The sequence below is a fragment of the Ranitomeya variabilis genome, chromosome 5 (assembly GCF_051348905.1).
Source record: "Ranitomeya variabilis isolate aRanVar5 chromosome 5, aRanVar5.hap1, whole genome shotgun sequence".
In the NCBI taxonomy this organism is placed as follows: Eukaryota; Metazoa; Chordata; class Amphibia; order Anura; family Dendrobatidae; genus Ranitomeya; species Ranitomeya variabilis.
In genome coordinates this window covers 679,630,415-679,636,409 of record NC_135236.1, presented here as the reverse complement: position 1 = coordinate 679,636,409, position 5,995 = coordinate 679,630,415, and the positions used below count along the sequence as shown (strand labels likewise).

The window sequence follows — 5,995 nt, the reverse complement described above, 5'->3', positions numbered from 1 at the left end:
TAGTGAGCTCCCTCTAGTGGTGACTGTAGGAAGGGAATGTATGTAAATCAGCTGTATGCCAGTGAAGCAGAATGTTCTGTTTGGTGGAGACTTTGGCCTTGTGCACTGTGTATCCGGCCTGCCGCCTCCGCCATGCTCTGCTACCTCTGCTCTCTTCTGCGTTCACATCGGGTCATGCGGCTTCTGTCATGTTTAATGTTAACAGATCAGATGTTCTATGAAGATTTTTTTTTTATAGAACACAGATCGGGTCACAGCTGCCCGATCCCGAACCTGCAGGAGGACGGGGTGAGGACGCGGCTCCACGCTGCGCAGACGCATATATCAACAGCCGCCCACCGAATTCTTTTCTTCATGCTGCGGAGCAGGAGCGAAGATGGAGGAGGATTTCCTTCTATCATATAAAACCCTAGTAAATGTGAGACATTAGTGGGTTAATGATAAAGTTATAGATATATCTGCACTTTGGAGAGCTTGGTGAGAACTAATTTGGCCACTATTACACCTTTGCTGGTTAACACACAGCTTTCAAAGGCCCCTGAATGACACTTTTGTTTAAATATGACATCGGGATTGCCATTCAGAACCCTGGGAAAGCTTGGTGCCTCCAGCTTGTAATGAGAAATATGGGTGCCCATACTGTATTGGGAAAGCTGGGTGCCTATCATGTAATTGGAAACATGGGTGCCACTCCTCCCTGTAATGGGAAAGCTGGGCGTCCCCCCTGCAGTGCGAAAGCAGGGTGCACACCCTTTAAGCTGGGTGCCCCCCTCCGTGTAATGGGAAAACAGGATGCCCCCCTGTAATGGGAAAGCTGGGTGCCCACCCTGTAATGGGAAGCTGCTACCAATGCTTGCTCATTAGAAATCTGCGAGCAGCCCGCGGTACTGAGGGGTTAATGTGGCTCCGCAGCTGTTGGGGGTGATGGAATTTAGGGGTTGTAGTTCTCATCCGTCCCTGAGGCTGAGCTTCTTTCCACAGGGCCACCTCTTGTGAAAGCATCTGGATCTTCAGATGTGCAGATGGGACCTGTGAACAGCAGGGCGGCGACACACAGCGAGGGGAAGAGGTCACCACAGGCAGGTGCCGAAATGTGCAGCGTAAGCAGAAGATTACACGGAGGAACGTCAGAGGACAGAAAATAAGTCTGAGGACCCCGCGATACCTATTTGGTGTATCTAGGCCTCAGCACACAGTGCTACAGTCTTATACAAGATAATGTCTGCTGAGCAGTAGTATCTAAGGCTACTGGTTGTGATATTATGTGCCGGATGCTGTATCTAAGCTAATCATATGTGATACTGTCTGCTGAGCTATGTATCTAATCCTATCCTGCGTGATACTGTCTTCTCAGGCGTGTATCTAATCCTCTCCTGTGTGATACTGTCTGCTGAGCCGTGTATCTAATCCTATCCTGTGTGATACTGACTGCTGAGCTGTATCTTATCCGATGTGATACTGACTGCTGAGCTGTATCTAATCCTCTCCTGTGTGATACTGACTGCTGAGCCATGTATCTAATCCTCCTGTGTGATACTGTCTGCTGAGCCGTGTATCTAATCCTCCTGTGTGATACTGTCTGCTGAGCCGTGTATCTAATCCTCCTCTGTGATACTGACTGCTGAGCTGTGTATCTAATCCTCCTGTGTGATACTGTCTGCTGAGCCGTGTATCTAATTCTCTGTGATACTGACTGCTGAGCCGTGTATCTATTCCTCCTGTGTGATACTGACTGCTGAGCCGTGTATCTAATCCTCCTGTGTGATACTGACTGCTGAGCCGTGTATCTAATCCTATCCTGTGTGATACTGTCTGCAGAGCCATGTATCTAATCCTCTCCTGTGTGATACTGTCTGCTGAGCCGTGTATCTAATCCTATCCTGTGTGATACTGTCTGCAGAGCCATGTATCTAATCCTCTCCTGTGTGATACTGTCTGCAGAGCCATGTATCTAATCCTATCCTGTGTGATACTGTCTGCTGAGCCGTGTATCTAATCCTATCCTGTGTGATACTGTCTGCTGAGCCGTGTATCTAATCCTATCCTGTGTGATACTGACTGCTGAGCCGTGTATCTAATCCTCCTGTGTGATACTGACTGCTGAGCCGTGTATCTAATCCTCCTGTGTGATACTGTTTGCTGAGTCGTTTATCTAATCTGGACCATCCCTTTGCTCAGGAGTCGGACCCTTGTCTCCCCGATAATTCAACCGCCACCCTGGAGTCGTGTTATCAGGTAGTCGGGGGGCTCCTGAAGACCCTGTCTCCGCCATATTTCCTCAGTGGTGGTGTCACTATTATCAGGTTTGTACAAGTGATAAAACATCAGAATATTTATCCCGAATGCCAAAAAAAGGAGTGTCAGAATCGCTGTTTTTGTCACCACAGAGCGGTCGCCTCAGCGAGGTCCCCACACCACCATCACCACAGAGCCGTCAGCACAGAGCCGTCCCCACAAAGCTGTCACCTCAGAGCCGTCCCCACAAAGCTGTCACCTGAGAGCCGTCACCACAGAGCCGTCCCCACAAAGCTGTCACCTCAGAGCCGTCCCCACAAAGCTGTCACCTCAGAGCTGTCACCACAAAGCTAGCTGTCACCTCAGAGCCGTCCCTACAAAGCTGTCACCTCAGAGCAGTCCCCACAAAGCTGTCACCTCAGAGCCATCACCACCATCACCTCAGAGCCATCCCCACAAAGCTGTCACCTTAGAGCCATCACCACAGAGCCGTCACCACAAACCTGTCACCTCAGAGCCGTCCCCACAAAGCTGTCACCTCAGAGCCGTCCCCACAAAGCTGTCACCTCAGAGCTGTCACCACAAAGCTGTCACCTCAGAGCCGTCCCTACAAAGCTGTCACCTCAGAGCCGTCCCCACAAAGCTGTCACCTCAGAGCCATCACCACCATCACCTCAGAGCCATCACCACAGAGCCGTCACCACAAACCTGTCACCTCAGAGCCATCACCACAAAGCTGTCACCTCAGAGCCATCACCACCATCACCTCAGAGCCGTCCCCACAAAGCTGTCACCTTAGAGCCATCACCACAGAGCCGTCACCACAAACCTGTCACCTCAGAGCCATCACCACAAAGCTGTCACCTCAGAGCTGTCACCACAAAGCTGTCACCTCAGAGCCATCACCACCATCACCTCAGAGCTGTCCCCACAAAGCTGTCACCTTAGAGCCATCACCACAAAGCTGTCACCTCAGAGCCATCACCACAAAGCTGTCACCTCAGAGCTGTCACCACAAAGCTGTCACCTCAGAGCCGTCACCACAGAGCTGTCACCACAAAGCTGTCACCACAAAGCTGTCACCACAAAGCCGTCACCTCAGAGCCGTCACCGCAAAGCTGTCACCACAAAGCTGTCACCTCAGAGCTGTCACCACAGAGCCGTCACCACAAAGCTGTCACCTCAGAGCCGTCACCACAAAGCTGTCACCTCAGAGCCGTCACCACAAAGCTGTCACCTCAGAGCCGTCACCACAGAGCTGTCACCACAAAGCCGTCACCTCAGAGCCGTCACCGCAAAGCTGTCACCACAAAGCTGTCACCTCAGAGCTGTCACCACAGAGCCGTCACCACAAAGCTGTCACCTCAGAGCCATCACCACAAAGCTGTCACCTCAGAGCCATCACCACAAAGCTGTCACCTCAGAGCTGTCACCACAGAGCCGTCACCACAAAGCTGTCACCTCAGAGCCATCACCACAAAGCTGTCACCTCAGAGCCATCACCACAAAGCTGTCACCTCAGAGCTGTCACCATAAAGCTGTCACCTCAGAGCTGTCACCACAGAGCCGTCACCACAAAGCTGTCACCTCAGAGCCGTCACCACAAACCTGTCACCTCAGAGCCGTCACCACAAACCTGTCACCTCAGAGCCGTCACCCAGCTTTCCCAGAAGACACCTCATGTCCGTGCAGGAGGAAGGGTCAGACAGTGACGATGCTGAAGTTTCTTATTCGGCAATTTCTTTTTCTGTATTTTACAGGTTTAACGACAAAAGTAAAAAATTACAATAATAAAATGCAGTGATGAATCTGATGTGAATACTCCTAAGAGCATCTACTGCAGTGAAGGGCGTTACTGAAAGGGTTAAATGACTTTGGGCCACTGATCTCACAGCACCGTTACATACAGTGATGGCCGCACCACATTCGGGTCACCCTGTAACCCCTGGAGAACACCAGATACTAATTCACATCTGGGACAATTGTCTATTTGCCCCCTCTGATGCCCAGAACCCATGTGGGCCGGCTGGAGTGACCCGAATGTGACGCGGCCATCACTGTGTGTAATGGTGGTGTGAGATCAGTGGCCCAGAGTCATTTAACCCTTTCAATGACGCCCTCCAGTGCCCACGTTGATGCCCATTTTTCTGCCAGTTTTATATTTCTCTATCGCTTCTTTGTGGGACACAGGAGACCACGGGTGTGTGCTGCTGCCACCAGGAGGCTGACTGTAGCCGCTCTTAGGAGTGGTCACATCAGGCTTCTCGCTGCTGTTTATTGTCATTTTTTATATTTGTCGTTAAACCTGTAAAAAAACAGAAAGAAAAGAAATTGCCGAATAAGAAACCAACTTCAGCATCGTCAGATAGTGACCTTTGTGATGGCTGTTGCTGATGCAGGGGGCGTCTGGTGACCCGGCTGGCCAGCCACCTCTGTGCCCTCCTGCTCTGGCTGGACCCAGGAATGTGAGGGCGGGGAAGCTTACAATCACTTCCTTCATCCTTTAAATAACCCGAAGAACTAGAGGCTGCGACAGTGGAGACCGAGAAGAGAGGACCCTCTGCCACCACTGACCCAATGCTCTGCTCTCCATGTGCTAATCCTCTCTCTGCTCTCCCTGCACTGACCCCACTCTCTGCTCTAACTGCTCTGGACCCTACTCTGCTCTGCCCCTAGTCTCTGCTTTCCCTGCACTGACCCTGTGTCCCTGCACTGACCCCCGGTCTCTGCTCTCCCTGCACTGACCCCCGGTCTCTGCTCTCCCTGCACTGACCCCCGGTCTCTGCTTTCCCTGCACTGACCCCCGGTCTCTGCTCTCCCTGCACTGACCCCTGCTCTCTGCTCTCCCTGCACTGACCCCTGGTCTCTGCTCTCCCTGCACTGACCCCTGGTCTCTGCTTTCTCTGCACTGACCCCCGATCTCTGCTCTCCCTGCACTGACCCCCGGTCTCTGCTTTCCCTGCACTGACCCCTGGTCTCTGCTCTCCCTGCACTTACCACCTGTCTCTGTTTTCTCTGCACTGACCCCCCGGTCTTTGCTCTCCCTGCACTGACCCCCAGTCTCTGCTCTCCTTGCACTGACCCCCGGTCTCTGCTCTCACTGCACTGACCCCCAGTCTCTGCTCTCCTTGCACTGACCCCCGGTCTCTGCTCTCCCTGCACTGACCCCTCGGTCTTTGCTCTCACTGCACTGACCCCCAGTCTTTGCTCTCCCTGCACTGACCCCCAGTCTCTGCTCTCCTTGCACTGACCCCCGGTCTCTGCTCTCCCTGCACTGATCCCTCGGTCTTTGCTCTCCCTGCACTGACCCCCAGTCTCTGCTCTCCTTGCACTGACCCCCGGTCTCTGCTCTCCCTGCACTGACCCCCAGTCTTTGCTCTCCCTGCACTGACCCCCAGTCTCTGCTCTCCTTGCACTGACCCCCGGTCTCTGCTCTCCCTGCACTGACCCCCAGTCTTTGCTCTCCCTGCACTGACCCCCAGTCTCTGCTCTCCTTGCACTGACCCCCGGTCTCTGCTCTCCCTGCACTGACCCCCAGTCTTTGCTCTCCCTGCACTGACCCCCAGTCTCTGCTCTCCTTGCACTGACCCCCGGTCTCTGCTCTCCCTGCACTGACCCCTCGGTCTTTGCTCTCCCTGCACTGACTCCCCAGTCTTTGCTCTCCCTGCACTGACCCCCAGTCTCTGCTCTCCCTGCACTGACCCCTGTCTCTGCTCTCCCTGCACTGACCCCTGTCTCTGCTCTCCCTGCACTGACCCCT

General features: G+C 53.4%; 1 long non-coding RNA gene across 1 annotated transcript; it reads left to right on the top strand.

Annotated features, from left to right (window-relative positions):
* Window positions 1-295: 295 nt before the first annotated feature.
* On the top strand, window positions 296-2,304 carry LOC143777062 (uncharacterized). Its single transcript, XR_013215966.1, has 3 exons — window positions 296-418; window positions 982-1,100; window positions 2,179-2,304. It is a non-coding gene; the product is annotated as an uncharacterized LOC143777062 (long non-coding RNA).
* The last annotated feature ends 3,691 nt before the right edge of the window (window positions 2,305-5,995 follow it).